At 40.3% G+C, this 17,369-nt stretch overlaps 1 non-coding gene and 1 pseudogene across 1 annotated transcript; one reads left to right on the top strand and one right to left on the bottom strand.

The window, feature by feature from the left end:
• The first annotated feature begins 3,781 nt into the window (after window positions 1–3,781).
• Window positions 3,782–3,885, top strand: LOC112773741 (small nucleolar RNA R71). The gene has a single exon (XR_003188275.1). It is a non-coding gene; the product is annotated as a small nucleolar RNA R71 (small nucleolar RNA).
• Window positions 3,886–7,634: 3,749 nt separating this feature from the next.
• LOC112770126 (F-box protein SKIP1-like) lies at window positions 7,635–8,581 on the bottom strand (annotated as a pseudogene).
• Window positions 8,582–17,369: the final 8,788 nt, after the last annotated feature.

Raw genomic sequence — 17,369 nt, 5'->3', positions numbered from 1 at the left:
AAAGACCACCTTGGCCTTTGTGCACAATCTGAGAATGGTGCTGGGGTACCAAAGTCTGGCACCTGATTCAAGCTTCTCAGCTAAATCTTGAATTCCTTCAGCTATCAGTTCATGCACATTGATTTCTCCACTTTGTACTAGGCAATGTACCATAGTTGCTCGATTAATATTGACCTCTGAATTATTTTTAGCTGGAAGGATAGACCTCCTCACGAGTTCAAACCACCCCTTGACTTCCGGGCTAAGGTCTCCCCTCTTGATGAACCGGGGTTTCCCATCTCCATACCTTTCCCAGTCAGCTGCTATAACACAGATGTCAGTCACGATTTCTGTGAGCTCATCATTGTCTTGGCTTTTACTTATCCTTGCATGATAACTGGGCTCATCAAAATGTGGTGATTTCAGGTGAAGAGTTCTTGTTATAGCATTTGGGCTGAAGTCCACCTCCTTTCCTCTTACATAGCTTTTGAAGGTTGGAGCCCTGGTTTTGTCTTCTCTAACCACATTTGCGTAGAAATCTTTGATGAGGTTTACATTGATCTTCCCCTCTGGATCAGTGAGCCTTTGCCACCTTTTTTTCTCAATTTTCTCTCGAATCTGTAGGCACTCATCTTCATTGAATTGGAAGGTCAACTCGCGCAGTATCTTTTTAAGATTTATCCGCTGAAATTCTCGTTCATGGAAGGCAGTTTTGAATCTCTTCTCATCGAAAGGAATGCTCTCCATTGGTTCCCTCCTTTTTTGCCTCTTGGAGCTTGACGATGCCATGAATTTGAGTTGCTGTGTGAGGTGATTGGAAGGTAAGGATAGATGAGGAATTTAGTTGGTTAGGATGAGGTATGATGAAGAGGTTTTGGACGCCGAAAGTGTGAAATGTGGAGAGTGGGAATTTGAGTATGAGGGGTAAATATGCACTAGGACTCACTTATATAGGGAGATTGTGAGTGAATGGAGGGTGTGGATTGATGGAATGGTTGCTTGATGGACGGTTGGGGTTATGCATGGAGAAAGGACAAGGATCATCACTTTATGAGGGTTATTGGTTCGGTCTTCAAAATTCTCCTTTCTTCAATGTTGCATGGCAACATTTTCCAATGCATTCCTTCTTGAGACAGGTATGTAGTTTCTCTTCATGAAGTGGCCGAACCTTTCTCATTTAAATGTCCAATCAATCTCCTTCAATGCTCCTCTCCTTTTTCCTATAAAGATAAAATAAGAAAAGTAAGAATTAATATCATAAAAAAAAACAATTTAAACTTTACGGCTAGAATAATAAAAAGAAGAAAAGATTAGATTATTTATTCATGAACTCCAACTAACTAATTAACTGTGTATCCTTATATGCACATTGGTGGCACCATGGGGTGACACCAAACTTAGTTTGGAGCACTGTGATGAAAAGTTCTGTTCAAGGCTCCAAGACTAGCATGCTCTCAGTTGCATTCATGCTTTCTTAGCACGTTTTGAACACCAAACTTGTTCTTCACTATATACTGCAGTATAAGGATTTCACCAAGTGTTTGTCAAGTTTGGGTTAGGATTCATGAATATTGACTTATTCACTATTTTCTAAAAGTATATAAAACATGGGTTGCCTCCCATGAAGCGCTTCTTTAGCGTTACTAGCTTGACGTTTCTCCCTCATCAGGGTGGTTGGTAATGCTTAAAGTCCTCCCCTCTTGATGTGGACTTATATCCATTGGTTGTATCAATAATCTCTACATGTTCCAAGGAGAGAACTCTATTGATAGTGAAGACCTTAGGTAACTGAGATGGTACAGTGGGGAGATTAGGGGGGATATCTGGGAAGTAAGTTGAGATCACTTTATCCCCTGGAGAGAAGTCTTCCGTAGGGATCTTCTTGTTCCTCCACCCCCTTGGTACCTTCTTCTTTGTCCCTCTTGATGTTGCCTTGCTCTTTGTGACTTCTTCTTCTAAGGGAATTTTGTTGTTGTCTTCACATGTCTCTGGTGGTTTAGGTTCCTCCAGCTTTTCCTTGAGCTGTGACAACTGCTTATTTCCTTGTTCATCAACTAAGGGCTTTCCCAGGTGGGCTGGTTGTGCTTCAGTGCTTGCTTCCTCTTTCAGCATCTCATTATTATCTTTTCTTAGTTCTTTGTTCTCTTGGTCTGCTTCTTGTGAGAGTTTGAAGACATTAAAGCTGAGTCGTTCATCATGGATCCTTAATATTAGCTCCCCTCGCTCCACATCTATGAGTGCTCTGGCTGTAGCTAGGAATGGTCTTCCCAATATGATTGGGTGAGTGTGACTCTCTTCCATGTCCAAGATGACAAAGTCTGTGGGAAGAAAGTATTTCCCAACCTTTACCAACACATTTTCCACCACTCCTATTGCTTGTTTTTGAGTTTTGTCTGCCAGCCTGATGACTACATCTGTGGGCATTATCTCATTGATCTCCAGCCTCTTCACCAGGGATAAGGGCATTAAGTTGATGCTTGCTCCCAAATCGCAGAGTGCTTTATCAAACATTGTTTCTCCTATGGCATAGGGGACATGAAAACTCCCTGGATCTTTTCTTTTTGTAGGCAACTGTGGTTGAATGAGGGCACTGCACTCCTTGTTCATCACTATAGTTTGGCCTTCCTTGAGTGAGATTTTCCTGGGAAGCAGCTCCTTTATATACTTGATGTATGCAGGCATTTGTTGAATAGTCTTGATGAATGGTATGTTGACATGCAAAGATGCAAACAAATCTAGAAACCTTGAGTATATTCTCTTCTCCACAGCACCATTGAGCAGTTGGGGAAAAGGTGCATAGAGTCTCAGCAGCTCCTGTTATGAGATTTCTGGTTCTTGATGATCTTTTTCCGTCTTCGCTACTGAGGTATCTTCAGGTTGTTCTGACAGCTTGCTTGGCTTGTCCTCAGTCTCCTTATCACTTATAGTGACCATCTTGCAATCTTCCCATCTTACTTTCTTTGTTTCACCTCTTAGATTCTTCTCTGTGTCACTTGGGAATCCATCTGTGGGTTTGGGAATTTGCTCAGAGAGATACCCCACTTGAGATTCCAACCTCTTGATTGTGTCTCCCTGGTTCTTGAAACTGGCTCACACTTCCTCCTTGAACACCTTGTTGTCTTGAATCTCATTGCCTATGCTTTCAAGTAGATTCTCAATCCTTGAGAGTCTGTCATCAAATGATTGTAGATCGGGATAAGAGGTGGAAGGATGAGGTAAGTTATTTTGGTTTTGATGTGGATGTGGAGAGGTGTTGTTATGGGGGTGTTGATATGATCTAGATGTGAAATGTTGGTGGCTTGCATTGTTGGGATTTGGGCATCTTAGATCAAGGCTTTGGTCTTGTTGATTTCCCCACCCAAAGTTTGGGTGATTCCTCCATCCAGGGTTGTAGGTCTTGGAGTACGGATCATGGTTTTGCCTAGGTGAATTTCTAATGTAGTTGATTTGCTCCTGACTTCCCTCTGCTTCTTCATTCACTCCTTCTTGGGTTGTTGTTGAAGTGGAGATTGCTGCTACTTGGTTCCTCTCCATCTTCTTGGTTAGGTCAGCCAGCTGCTTGGTAATGAGCTTGTTCTGAGCCAGCAGAGCATCTACATTGTTTAGCTCCATCACTCCTCTAGTGTTCCCTCTTTCGGAAGCATAGAAGTAGTCATTCTCTGCTACAGTTTCAATGACATATATGGTCTCCTCAATGGTCTTCTTCTTGTTCAAAGATCCTACGGATGAATGGTCTGCGGCCTTCTTTGACTCATAAGATAGCCCTTCATAGAAAATGTGCAGCTGCACCCATTCGTTGAACATGTCAGGTGGACACCTCCTTGTCAGGTCCTTAAACCTCCCCCATGCTTCATACAGAATCTCACCATCTTGTTGCCTGAAAGTTTGGACCTCAACTCTCAGCCTATTGATTCGTTGAGGGGGTAAAATCTTGCTAAGAATTTGTTCACCACATCTTCCCAAGTTGTCAAGCTCTCCCTTGGGAAAGACTCCAGCCACTTAGCTGCCTTATCCTTGAGTGAGAATGGAAATAAGAGCAGTTTATAGGCGTCAGGATGAACACCATTAGAGTTTACTGTGTCACAAATTCTCAAGAAGGTAGTTAGATGTTGATTGGGGTCTTCTTGGACACTTCCTCCGAACGAACAGTTGTTCTGAATAAGGGTGATGAGCTGTGGCTTCAGTTCAAAATTGTTGGCATGGATGGTTGGCTTTTGAATGCTACTTCCACAGTTTCCTGGGTTTGGATTGATGTAAGAGCCTAAAACTCTTCTATCCTCCCCAACATGATTTGCTCGACCTCCTCCGCCATGGTTTTGAGTCTCTTCTTCATGATGGTTTTCCATGTTTTCTTCCATGTTTGGTTCAAAGTATTCCTCCTCTTCCTCAGCACCAACTACTCTTTTTCCTTTTGCTTCCCTCCTTAATCTAAAGGAGGTCCTCGCAGGTTCAGAATCAAAGGAAGTTGAAGCCCCGCTTCTTCTCCCTGTCATACAACCAACAAGTACAAGCAAGGAAAATAGATGCAGAAAGTATTTTTGTCAGAATTACTGTTAGTGTGAGTGATGCAATATATCAAACAGTTAGTGGGTTAGGGAAATAAATGGTAAATAACTAAAAATGAAAAAGTAGGGGGAAGGGAAGAAATTAACAAAAACTGAAAGTGAATTACTCAAACAGAAAATTAAATCAAACAAAAATAAAATGCTCAATCTAGTTATCCTCCAATTTAATCTTTGTTGATACACAATCAATCCCCGGCAACGGCGCCACAAAAACTTGATGCACGGAAAACTTGTCTCATAACAAATTTCCTTCAACAAGTGTACCGAATTTGTCGTCAAGTAAAAACTCACAATAGAGTGAGGTCGAATCCCATAGGGATTGATTGATCAAGCAACTTTAACTAGAGGAATGTTCTAGTTGAGCGAATCAGAATTTGAGTTGAGAATTGCAGAAAATTAAATGGCGGGAAAGTAAATAACAGAAAAGTAAATGTTGGAAATAAAGAGCTGAATGTAGATGACGGAAAGTAAATTATAGAATCTTAAATGGGAATGGGGTAATTGCTCATAAAAGTAAATGACAGAAATTAAAGAGAATGGGTAAGATCAGAAATGGGGAGTTCATTGGGCTCAGGAGATGTTGCATTCTCTGGATCAATTTCATTTTCATCTCTTCCTCAATCAATGCACTCATTGATCTCCTTGGCAATCTTAAGTGATCGAATTACAATTCCTTGTAATTCAATCTCTCAAATCTTGATCAATAGCCAATTCCTTCGTCAATTGCTCATGAGAAGAGATGAAGTATGGTCACTGATTATACCACATGCATTTCCCAAATCAAGTGTTGAGAGGATTATAGTCACATATCCATCCAAACCCAATTTGGTCCAGCATGAGAAAGCATTTCTAGCATGATCTCTTCATTCCTCTTTCAAGGCTCAGAAGAGATCCAAGTTTGAATAGCTTCTTTTCCAAGATAACTACCCAATTGGATGAAGATCGAAAGCTTTCAAGTAAAATCAAGAGAAAAGATAGAAGAAGAATAATGAAAACTACTATTGATCCATCAAATTACAACAGAGCTCCCTAACCCAATGAAAGGGGTTTAGTTGTTCATAGCTCTGGAAAATGAAAACAAAGATGGAGAATACATTATGAAACTAGAAGTGCAGAGAAAGTAAAATACAGAGAGTAGTTCTATGCCAAGAGGCTCCCTATAATCTTCAACTCTCTTTTTCAATTCAAAGCTACTCCTATATATACTACTCTTCTGATCTTCTAGTTGGCTCTTCAAGTCTTGGGTATGGGCCTTTGGATCTTGAGTTTGAAGCAGTTATCTTCTTCATTGGGCTTAGCTTTACTTGCAGAGAGAAAGTGTGAAGTGGGCAGAGACGTTAGCTCAGGACGTTAGTGGTGTTAACTTTCAATGAAAATATGGGTTCGAGAATGTTAGTGACAATTACCTTTTTCACTAACGTTCCTCACCAAATTAAGAGCCACGTTAATTTCAACGTTAGTGGCACAAACGTTGCCACTAACGTTGCCTCTATGTCCTTCGCACACGTTATTGGGACTCACCTTTCCCAGTAACGTTGATAAGTCTCCCCTTTCCTTACGTTAGAGTCCACGTTAACTTAGTTAACATGGCTCTTTTAACGTAGGCTTGCCAACCTTAAAGAACGTTAGTGACACTTACCTTTGTCACTAACGTTCCAATGTGCCCTTAGCTCCCACATTAGAGTCCATGTTAACTAGGTTAACGTGGCCTCTAACGTGGCTGTGCTAGCCATCTCCAACGTTAGTGACAAAGGTGAATGTCACTAACGTTGGCTCATCATCTCTCCTCCTCACGTTAGCTTCCACGTTAACTAAGTTAACGTGGGAGTTAACGTGGCTCATTGTGGCTTGTGTGGGCTCCTTCCAACGTTAGTGACAATGTTAGGTGTCATTAACGTTGGCAATCACCTTCCTTCTTCACATTAGCTTCCACGTTAACTAGGTTAACGTGGGAGTTAACGTGGCTTATTGGGGCTTGTGTGGGTTAATCCCGACGTTAGTGATAATGTTTGGTGTCACTAACGTTGTTGACCACCTACTTTCTTCACGTTAGCTTCCACGTTAACTAGGTTAACGTGGGAGTTAACGTGGCTTATTGTGACTTGGCCAATGTTAGTGACAAAGTTGAATGTCACTAATGTTGGCTTCCCCTTTACTTCTTAACGTTAGAGGCCACGTTAACTAAGTTAACGTGGCTCTTAACGTGGCCACTTATGAGCTTGGTCCAACGTTATTAGTGATAATGTTAAGTGTCACTAACGTTGGCTCCCTTTCCTTTCTTCCACGTTAGAGTTCACGTTAACTTAGTTAACGTAACTCTTAACGTGGGCAATGATGGCTTCGAGAGCGTTATTGGCGATTACTTTTCTCATTAAAGTTCTGGTCCAAGTCATGGGAAATGCAACATCAAATTTGTCATAAAATTCATGCAAAATCCTCATGAAATCATGTAAAGTGCACAATGTATGCTTGAATCAAGATGTAAGTGAATATCTATCCAAAACTAGCTTATTTTCTAAGGAAATGCATGAAACTACCCTAAAAACAGTAAAGAAAAGGTTAGTGAAACTGGCCAAAATGCCCTGGCATCATATATTATATTTAATCATTCTGAATTTGTAACAAAATAGGTACTAATTAGCTATGAATGTAAACAAGGTGTTTGCTTTTCTTTATTCCATGTTCTCCTGAACATTAAATTAAGAAAAATCCTAGCCAACCCTCAATAGTCAATATTACTTAGGATTTAAGCCACCACTTAATTCCAGTTAGGTCATACAATGTGTTCCTACTGTTAGCTAGTGTATTATATTGTGAGCGAAGTTAACTTGTGAGAGAAAAATTAGAAAACTCATTCTATGAAGATGAAAGTTGAATATGTGAAAAAAATTAGTATAAACAAGAACAACATTATTTGGTAATATATTATATCAATTTCAGACAATTTTCTTCTATATAATACATTAAAGAAAGCACAACACGGAAGGGATACAATAGAACCAATAATAGGAATTAAATAGTCACAGATCATAATTCCTACAAGAAACAGCTTATAATAACTACAAAAATTTCACTGGGACCAACCATAGATCAACAGAAATAAGCATTGAGATACTCATTCAGAACAATCCCTATGTGCTGGGAGGATCAAGCCAATTCATGAGATTTCTCTTGAGAACCTTAAGATTGGGGCAATTTTTTCCAACCAATACCAATAAAACATGGGATATTTCATAATAGTAGCTGACATCAAGCTCCCTAAGCTTTGGACACCTCAAAGCAATTCTAGAGATAGACTCATCAGTAACATGAGGGCAGCTCCTGATCGACAACACCTCAAGATTTGGGCAACTGAAACGCAGTTCAATCATATTCAAAGCAGCAACAACCAAGGTAAGGCTTCATATGTTGAACATAGAAACTTGAAACCACCATGTAAGAAACTATTGAAAATAGTAAATTACAGCATGCCCAATTTCAAGTTTCCAACAATTAAATAAAAAATCCACACGAAACAATTAAAAGCATAAAAATTTGAACCTCCAAATACAAAATATTGAGAGAGAGAGAGAGAGGAGGGGTTAGAAAACAGAACTATGCATACGGCTACCATTATCCATGACTCTCCAAACGAAAAATAATTGAAGGAAATGGGAATCCAAATTGAGAGGCAAGTTCGCACCTTTTGGCGACCAAAGCGAGAGAGCGATCGGAGCAGTGACGAACGCGGATCTTGGTTGGAGATCCATGGCTCCATCGGACCACGGAAGAAAGCTTGGAATCGATCTTACGCTCGAAATAAGGGGCCCATCAGTTGGGAAGCTCCGGGGGAGGCTCGAATTGAGGGTCGAGGTTGAAGATGGTGTGAAGAGAAGGGCCCTTGAAGGCGCAGAGCCATGACTTGCAGACAAGCATGGTGCCTCGCCATCGGTCCTGGATGTTAAGTTGGGAGAAGATATTGGTGAGGCACTCGTAGTCAACTCGGCCCAATCTGGTCCTCCTGACTCGCTGCTTTGTTCTTCTGCGTTGGCTTCCATGGTCTCTCTCTTCTCCGTCGGTTTGGCACAATGAAGACAAGGTTAGGTTAGCTAGGTTAATCGTCCGGGGGTTCTTCATAGAGGGCTTTCGACTGAGCTAAGACAATTGGAAGAAGGAGAAAGACTTAAGTCTATCTGGAAGAGTAGTAGATGACTTCGTAATTGGAAGCTAGGGCAATTCTATCTTAGAATTTTGAAGCAAGGGACGAATTTGTAATTTTCTTTTTTTGGAACTTTTTGGCCACGCTTTTGAAGTGTGCCAAAACAGTAGTAAGAAACAGCCACACTTTTAAAACGTCCCAATAGCAAAACCATATCGCCATGTTTTGAAAGCGTGCCTGTTTCTCTCTATGGCTACGCTTTTTAAGCGTAGCAAAAAAAAACGTGGCCAAATTTCGAATCAGTTGCCACCCTCATAAAAGCATGGCTGTTGACCCCTTTCACCACGTTTTTAAAGCGTAGCAAGAAAAAACGTAGCCAAATCTCTATTTAATCGCCACCCTCAAAAAAGCGTGGCCATTGACCACTTTTGGCCACGCTTTTAAAGTGTAGAAAGAAAAAAGCGTGGCCATAGGCCTTTTTCTTGTAGTGTGGATCAGGATGCATTTTGTGGCTTGGGTCTCCTCCCAGTGGAGCGTTCAGTTCACTTTGTGAACTCCACGTTCACTTTGCTTGCATGCTTCCTACTAGCGTTGCATTAGTGAACGCTAAGTTCACTCTTTGAGTGCTGGCTCTTGGGTGCTTTGGTGCGCATTCCCCTTCCTTGGCCCTCCTTTATTGAACCCATGAAAAAGTTACAAAAGTGAGCGTGGCATTCACTTTGAAAGTGAACGCTAGCATTGTTTGGCTATTGAGTGTGATTTTTGGGCCTTAAAGATGCCTATCAGTTGTGCTTCAATTTCATGCCAAATATAGATTGCTATATATCGTTGGAAAGCTCTAAATGTCAGCTTTCCAATGCAACTAGAAGCGCATCAATTGGAAATCTGTAGTCTAAGTTATGGTCCTTTGAAGAAGGCCTGGTCATGCTGTTTTGGAGGCCGAAAACGTTCAATTAGTGAACGCTGCTTTGGAGGCCAAAGTTAGCGTCAGCTTCTGAAGCCCAAACTTAATGTTCACCCCATACTATTATATATTGTTGGAAAGCTCTGGATGTCTACTTTCCAATTCATTTGGGAGCTCATCATTTAAAGCTCGAAAGCTCAAGTTATCCTCCTTCGAAGGTGAAGAGGTCAGCTGGCCTTACTGCAGGTTGATAATATGTTCATCTTTGCACTTTTGGGGTAAATTTTATCCCTTTGATTTAGTGTCCACCATGTAGTGCCATATATGCTTGGAAAGCTCTAGATTCCTACTTTTCAATGCCACTAAAATCACCTCATTTGGAGCTTTGTAGCTTGAGTTATTCTTGTTGGATTGTGAAGAGGTCAGGGTTGCAAATACTTTTTGCTCCTTTTGAGCTTAATTGAGCTTACTTTGTGGTTTTTGCTTCTTTTTCTACTTATTTCCTACAAAGTTTATCAAATCAAAAGATCAAAGAAATATACCATTTAAGCACAAAAGCATTCAATATTTAAGCACTAATCATCAATTTCTTGTATGAAAAAGCATAGAAAAACATGACATGATGACATGTCATCAATCCTCCTGAAGAATAATCCAAAGCTTTCTTTGAAGGCAAGGACAAGCCTTCATAGAAATTCTGCAGCTCCACCCATTCACTGAACATTCCTTCTACACACCTTCTGATCAAAGCCTTATTGATGAGAGAACTTTTGCATGGTCTAGAAATTTGCGGATAAATCCTCGTTGCAAGTATAGTTTCTAAACCTTCAAAAGTCCTTTCATACAAACGTTTTGGTTGTCACAAGTAACAAACCCCTAAATAAATTGATAACCGAAGTATTCAAATCTCGGGTCGTCTTCTCAAGGAACTGCAGGGAAGTATGTTCTTATTATTGGTTATGGAGATTGTAAATTGGGGTTTTGAGAATGAGGAGAGGATAGTTTAATTAGCAATTAAAGTAAATAAAGAACAAGTAATTTAAATGGCAAGTAAAATAAATAGATGACTGTAAATAAACTTTTGGCAAGGTATGAGAAATTAGAGGTACTATCCTAGCTATCCTTATCAAAAATGATGAGAATTGAATCTTAATTCCACTTTGTTAACCTTTGCTAAGATAAAGGAAGGCCAAGGGATTAATTGGTTTGATCTTCGAATCCTATTTATTTCCTAAGAAAAGATTGGGATTATTGAAGTTCAGTTTAATTAACAAAGATATGAATTATCAATCATGTTTGAGTTTGATAACTCCTGAGTTACTGATTTCTTAACAAAGACCAAAAGAAGAAAAGTAAATCTACTGGGATAAAAATGTCTTCAGATGGGAATAACAATAATGTAAATAAAAGAAAGCAATATTAAACTGAAATACCTTAAATAACATTAATTCAAAAGAGTAATCTGTAACATGGAAGAATTCATAAATTAAATTGCAAAAGTAAATAAAAGGGAATATTGAACCTGATAAAGAGATAATCCTGAAAGCGAATAAAATCCTAATCCTAAATCCTAATCCTAAAGTGAGAAGAGAGAGGAGAGAACCTCTCTCTAAACTAAATCTAAATCATGAAAACTAACTAAAGTGGAGACTCTCTTTGAATGGATGCATTCCCCCACTTCATAACCTCTGGTCTATGCCTTCTGGACTTGGATTTTGGGCCAAAAAGGGCTTCAGAATTTGCTGGGAGCGTTTTCTGTAATTTTTGGTGCGTGGCCTCTATGACGCGTCTGCGTGGGCCACGCGGTCGCGTCATTCAGAGTTTTCCTTGTCACACGGTCGCGTCAGTCATGCGACCGCGTCATATGTGTTTTGCTCGAGGCGTGCGGTCGCGTCAATCATGCGGCCGTGTCAATGCCCTTTTCGCGCTGGCATGCGGCCGCGTCGTCCATGCGATCGTGTGGCTGCCAGTTTCTTCACAAACTCGGTTTTATGCTATCCTTCCAGTTTTGTATGTTTCCTTTCCATCCTTTGAGTCATTCCTGCCTTAGAAGATCTGAAACTACTCAACACACCAATCACGGCATCGAATGGAAATAAAGGTAATTAAAATAATTAATTTTAAAGCATAGGAAACATGTTTTTCACATACATCACATAATAAGGAAGGGAAAGTAAAACCATGCAATTAATATGAATAAGTGGGTGAAGGATTGAATAAATCACTCAAACTAAGCACAAAATATATCATAAAATATGGGTTTATCAACCTCCCCACACTTAAACAATAGCATGTCCTCATGCTAAGTCCAAGAGTAATGTTAGGTTAAAGTGGTGGAATGCCATGCAATGCAATCTAATCTAAATGCAACTACCTAAATGAATGATGCATCATGCAATTCTAATTTCTATTCATTTGTATATAAAGCTTGCATGTAGTTGAATTAATTCACATTATCAAGGAGTCATATATATATATATATATAGCCAAACTTTAGATAGCTGATAAAGTGCCTTTACAATTGAAATGGGAGAGAAAAACATTTTATAAACTTGCAAGACAATTAATAATTTTAAATAGAGATATATGTTAATGAGCTATTGAACCCTCACTGGATTTTGTGTTTACTCTCTAGTCACTCAGTGTTTATTGGGTTAATCACTCTATTCTTCTTTTTATTCTTACTTTTTATAACTTTGTTCTTCATCTAACCAATCAATAATTATAGAATATAGACATACAAAAGTCATGAGGTCTTTAATTAAGGTTGTAATGGGGCCAAGGTAAAGGTAAGGGTATATGTATAAGGCTAAGTGAGCTAATAAGTGAATCCTTAATTAGTCTAAGATCTCACCTAATATACATACCTTGTAAAGCAAAGTTTCTTTACCTATTTTCTTATATTTTCCCACTTTTGATGTTACATGCTCATGTTTCAATGTTTATTATTTTTATTCCATGTGCATTGCTTTATTTCACATTTGGGGAATTCTTTTGTGTCCCCTTTATTCAACTATTGAAAAAAACACTTTTTTTTAATGCACATGGTCATTCAATTATTTTGATTTCACATGAGCATGCTTCCCAAAAATTTTTATTTGAATTATTTTATTCTTTTCAACTTTTCTACCTTTTGTTTTTATCATCCATGTTCCCAATAGGTTTTCCCACATTTAAACCATACATAATTTCCTATCTTAAGCTAACCAAGGATTCAACTTAGAATTTTTATTTTGTCTTTCTGCTTAAGGCTAGTAATGTGGCTGATAGAATAAAAGGGGATTTAAAGGCTCAAGGGGGCTAACAAGGGTGATGTAAAGGGTAGGCTATTTTGGGATAAGTGAGCTAAAATCAAATAATGGCCTCAATCACTCTCTTGGTATGTATTTCTATTCTATAATCGGATATATAGATTAAAACAAAATAAAGAACATCAGAATAAAAAAAGAAGGGCGGAACACATAGGAATAAAATATTATGGTTTGAATGTAACCATACAATTAAGCTCAAAACTCACAGGCTGTGTGTTTTCTAGCTCAAAAATCATTTATCACTTATGTATGTCATGCAGGTTTAGTTAAAAATTTCCATTATTCTCAATGTAAAATTTATATTGAATGGCTTTAAAGTTCTAGTGTTTCTCCTTGATGAAATGTTGTTAACTAACTAACATGTAATGCTATATATACAAGGTGTGTGGATTGTTTCTATTATGTTCAAGTTCCTAGTTTACTTTCTTTTTATATTTTTAATATAACGAAGCTATCTTATGCTCCAAAAAAGGGTAAACTATACTAATTAATCCACAATTTCTATACTAATAAGTTAGAATTTCAACTAAAACTAAATGGCTAAAATATGAACTAAAGTGCAACATGCAGAAATAGAGTAAAAATACATAAAAATAGCATTGTATAAGTACTGAGAAAATAAAAATAAAAATAAAGAGAAAAATACAGAAAAATACAGAAAAATAGCAAAATAAAATGAAAAGAGTATGTAGTGGTTCACCAAAAAAAGAACGCCAGAGATGGCGACCTCCCCACACTTAAAATGTAGCATCGTCCCTCATGCTCACTCAAGCAGAGTGTGAAGGGGTGTCATCACTGGAAGGATGGGCAGTTGGAGTCTCTGTGGTGGTGGTCTGAAGATCAGCCTGCTGCAGAAGAGGTGCTGACTGAATAGGGATATCAGAGTCTACAGCCTGAATCTGAGGTGGAACCTCCTGATGTGAAGTGGCCTGCTCTGTGCCTGCCTGCACAGCCTCGCTCTGGGATGGGTCTCTTCCTCGTGATCGTCCGCCTCCTCCTCAGATGCCTCGGATGGTGTGTCAGGCTCGAAGGGGATGTCGCCAGAGCGTATCATCAGCTTCAGGTGCTCATAGCATCGCTTGTTGCGATGCTCCATCTGGTCAAGTCATCGAAACAGGTGGAGGAGTATTGGTGGTGGCAGGGGTAGCTGTAGAGGAAGAGGGGCCGGCAAATGGTGTGGCTGTCTCAGCAGTAGCAGTGAGGAAAGGAGGTCTGTAACCCAAAGCCAAAAAGTTCCTGCTGTGAGGGATACTCTTCTTGCATTCTGCAGCAGGTGGCTTTTCATCAGCATCCTCCCAAGGCACATCAGCTTGACGGCCTAGCTGTGTAACCAGATAAGGAAAGGGAAGCGTGCCTCGGACGTGGACCCTGGCCATATGGTACCAGATAAAGCGTGGTAGGTACAGGTCCTTACCCTCCATCACACACCATAAGAGGGTGATCATAGCGGCTGGTATCTCAGTCTCGTGGGTACTCGGCATAATGAAGTTGCTAAGTATCTGATGCCATAGCCGAGCCTCATCATTCAGGTAAATCCGCTTGATTCCCTTTGGCGTGGTAGTGTTCTGACCCATAATCCAAGGAACGGTCTATTCAAGGGCTATCCTGGCCTTGACTGCATCCCAATCAAATCGCATGAAGCGCATATCCTCCTCAGCTTTTTGATAACCATCCAGCTGATCAGTTTTAGGCAGAAGCTTCAAGACATCTTCAATGGCCTTTTCAGTGACCAGAATCTGCTTTCATCTAAGGTTCACTGCATCTAGGGAGGTTTTAAAGTAATTGCAGTAGAATTCCCTAACCCAAGATGCATTGACCTCAGTCAGGTTTCTCTCCAGGAAGAACTAGCCTCTTTGTTTGATCTGATCAGAGGTGTATTACTGGAGTTCTTTTGGGATCTTCAAAGTTCTCTCCAGGTATAGGTTCCTGGAGTTTGCAAACACCGGATACTTCAGCTCACAGTATCGGTTTGCAAATTTCACTGGATCAGTAGCAGGGATTAGCTGGTTGGCCTTCTCCTGTGGGGTAAAATTTTTCTCCCGCAAGGAGTCATCGTGCATAATATCCATAATGGACATGGAGGATTCTCCTCTTTTCCGTTTGCCAGTAGTAGCCTTTCCTTTTCCTTTTCTTTGGCTGGCAGACATCCTGAAAAATAGAATAGCAGGATATAGTGAAAACAGGAAAACAAATAGGCAAATAATCAAAAGAAACACAAAGTGGCAAAGGAGAAATAGGATAAGGAAAATGAGTTAAGTAAATGTGCATTAAGGATTGTATAAGAGTTAAAAGTCCGAAAAGGAGAATTCACAACCCAAAACGTAATTGAATTCATGTTAAATAGAAAAATTAACATCATGCCATGGTTAGAATGTTGAAAGAAAGTGAAAGAAAATCAGAAGAGAAGTTTTGAAAGGTTAGGTTGGTTAGAATTGAAAAAGAGTTTAGGAAGTTAACATTAGTGAGTTAGTAAAAAGTGGGTTAAAGTAAGTGGCATAATAAAAATATTCCAAGTAACAAGAATTCACAGTTAGAAGCTATAAGTAACTCATATGCAAATAAGGAAAACAAGTTGATGATGATTCAAATAGATATAGAAATAGCAAAAATTGGAATCAAACATCAAAAATGCAAATTATGAACCAGAAAATCAAAAAGAATAAGAAAGCTTACCCTGGCATTCATGAATTATTTTGGTTAAATCTAAGGAAAGCACAGTTGAAAATGCCAAAATCAAGACATTAATGGAAACATTTTACAGAGATTTGGGCAGCATTCCGGCTAAAATTGGATTGTCCCGAAAAATAAACAGTAACAGAATAGTTCATATGAATAAAAAATAAAGCTACAATTACATATAAGGAATAAGAATCATGAAAAATCAGAGTAAAGATCAGCATGAAACAAGAAATTACAGTATATGAACAAAACTAACATCACAGCAACAGCAGAATTGCAAAAATAATGAAACAAGAAACACGAACAGCGCAATTAAACAGACCTAAATCCACTAACCACATCCTAGGCTACCTAACAACCTAAAATCCACTACAACATGCATATCTAACTAGCCTAATGACGAACATAAACAGAAAAAATGAATTAACTACGAAGGATAGAATGGTGGCGTTCGTCGGAACCTGGTTGGCGTAAGAAAGAGAGTGGGGCAGAGAGGTGGATGGGGATGACGGCGGTGGCATCTGGCGCGGCGGCGGGGGCTGCTGTTCAGAGGAAGGGAGGAAAAGGTAGGGGTAATGGGGGTAGGGGGTAATAGGGGAAGGGAGGGGGCGTGTGGGTGGCGCTGGGCAGTGGTGACGGGGCGGCGGCGGTGGTTGGTGGTCGCGGAGGGGGGGCAGTGGCGTTGGAGGGGAAAGAAGAAGGAAGAAGAAGAAAGAAGGGGGAAGGAGGAAGGGGGTGGGTGGCGGCGGCGTCTGGGTGGTCGGCGGCGTGATGGTGGTTCGGTGGTGGTGGCTGGGTGGTGGTGGTGTTATTGGGGAAGAAGAGAGGGATGAGAGGGGTTGGGGGGGCGCGACTGATAGGGTTCGCGTGACTGGGGGTTATAAATTTGAATCCACGTGATCGCGTGGGGCATGCGGTCGCGTGGTTGGGCTGAAATGGTGGTTGACGCGATCGCGTCAGTGGCGCGATCGCATGGAATAGCTAAAAGAGTGAATGACGCGATCGCATGAGGCAGGCGATCGCGTCGATAGAAATTGTGCTAAACGCACGATTCCAGCGTCGTTTCAGCGCAACTCTCTGTCTCCTTTTGGGGTGTTGTGCAATCCATGCGACGCGATCGCGTCGCTCACGCTGTCACGTGGGATTGAGGTTGTGCAAGTGACGCGATTGCGTGAGTGACGCGATCGCGTGGGTCATTTGTGCAAAACGCACAATGGCCGCACGATTCCAGCCTAACTTTCTGGACGTTGGATCTTTACGCCGATCTCCAGATCATGCGGCCGCGTGAATGACGCGGTCACGTGGGAAGTGTTTTTTGCAACTTGACGCGATCGCATGAATGATGCGGTCGCGTCGCGCACCCTTTTTTTTTATGCAGGTATGCAATTATGCAGTATGCAGAATGCAATGATCAATATGAATGAGATGCAAAACTCCAGGTTCAATAAAATAAAACTTGAAAACAAATAAAACTAAATAAAAATTGAAAAAGGGACGATCATACCATGGTGGATTGTCTCCCACCTAGCACTTTTAGTTAAAGTCCTTAAGTTGGACGTTGGATGAGCTTCCTGTTATGGCGGCTTATGCTTAAATTCATCCATAAATCTCCACCAATGCTTGGAATGCCAATAGCCTCCGGGGTCCCAAACTAGGCATGTGAAGCTTCTGAGCAGCTTCAAACAGATTGTCAGGCTCCCGGGGTGATGATTGTCAGCATAGATTCCAGGATCCCAAACTTTGCTTTTAGATCCGCCTTTGTCTTGATCTATACTCTTCCATCTGGGCGGTTT

This window comes from Arachis hypogaea, chromosome 18 (assembly GCF_003086295.3).
Source record: "Arachis hypogaea cultivar Tifrunner chromosome 18, arahy.Tifrunner.gnm2.J5K5, whole genome shotgun sequence".
Classification (NCBI taxonomy): domain Eukaryota; kingdom Viridiplantae; phylum Streptophyta; class Magnoliopsida; order Fabales; family Fabaceae; genus Arachis; species Arachis hypogaea.
The sequence above is the reverse complement of the archived record's forward strand: the minus strand, read 5'-3'. Positions and strand labels throughout refer to the sequence as shown.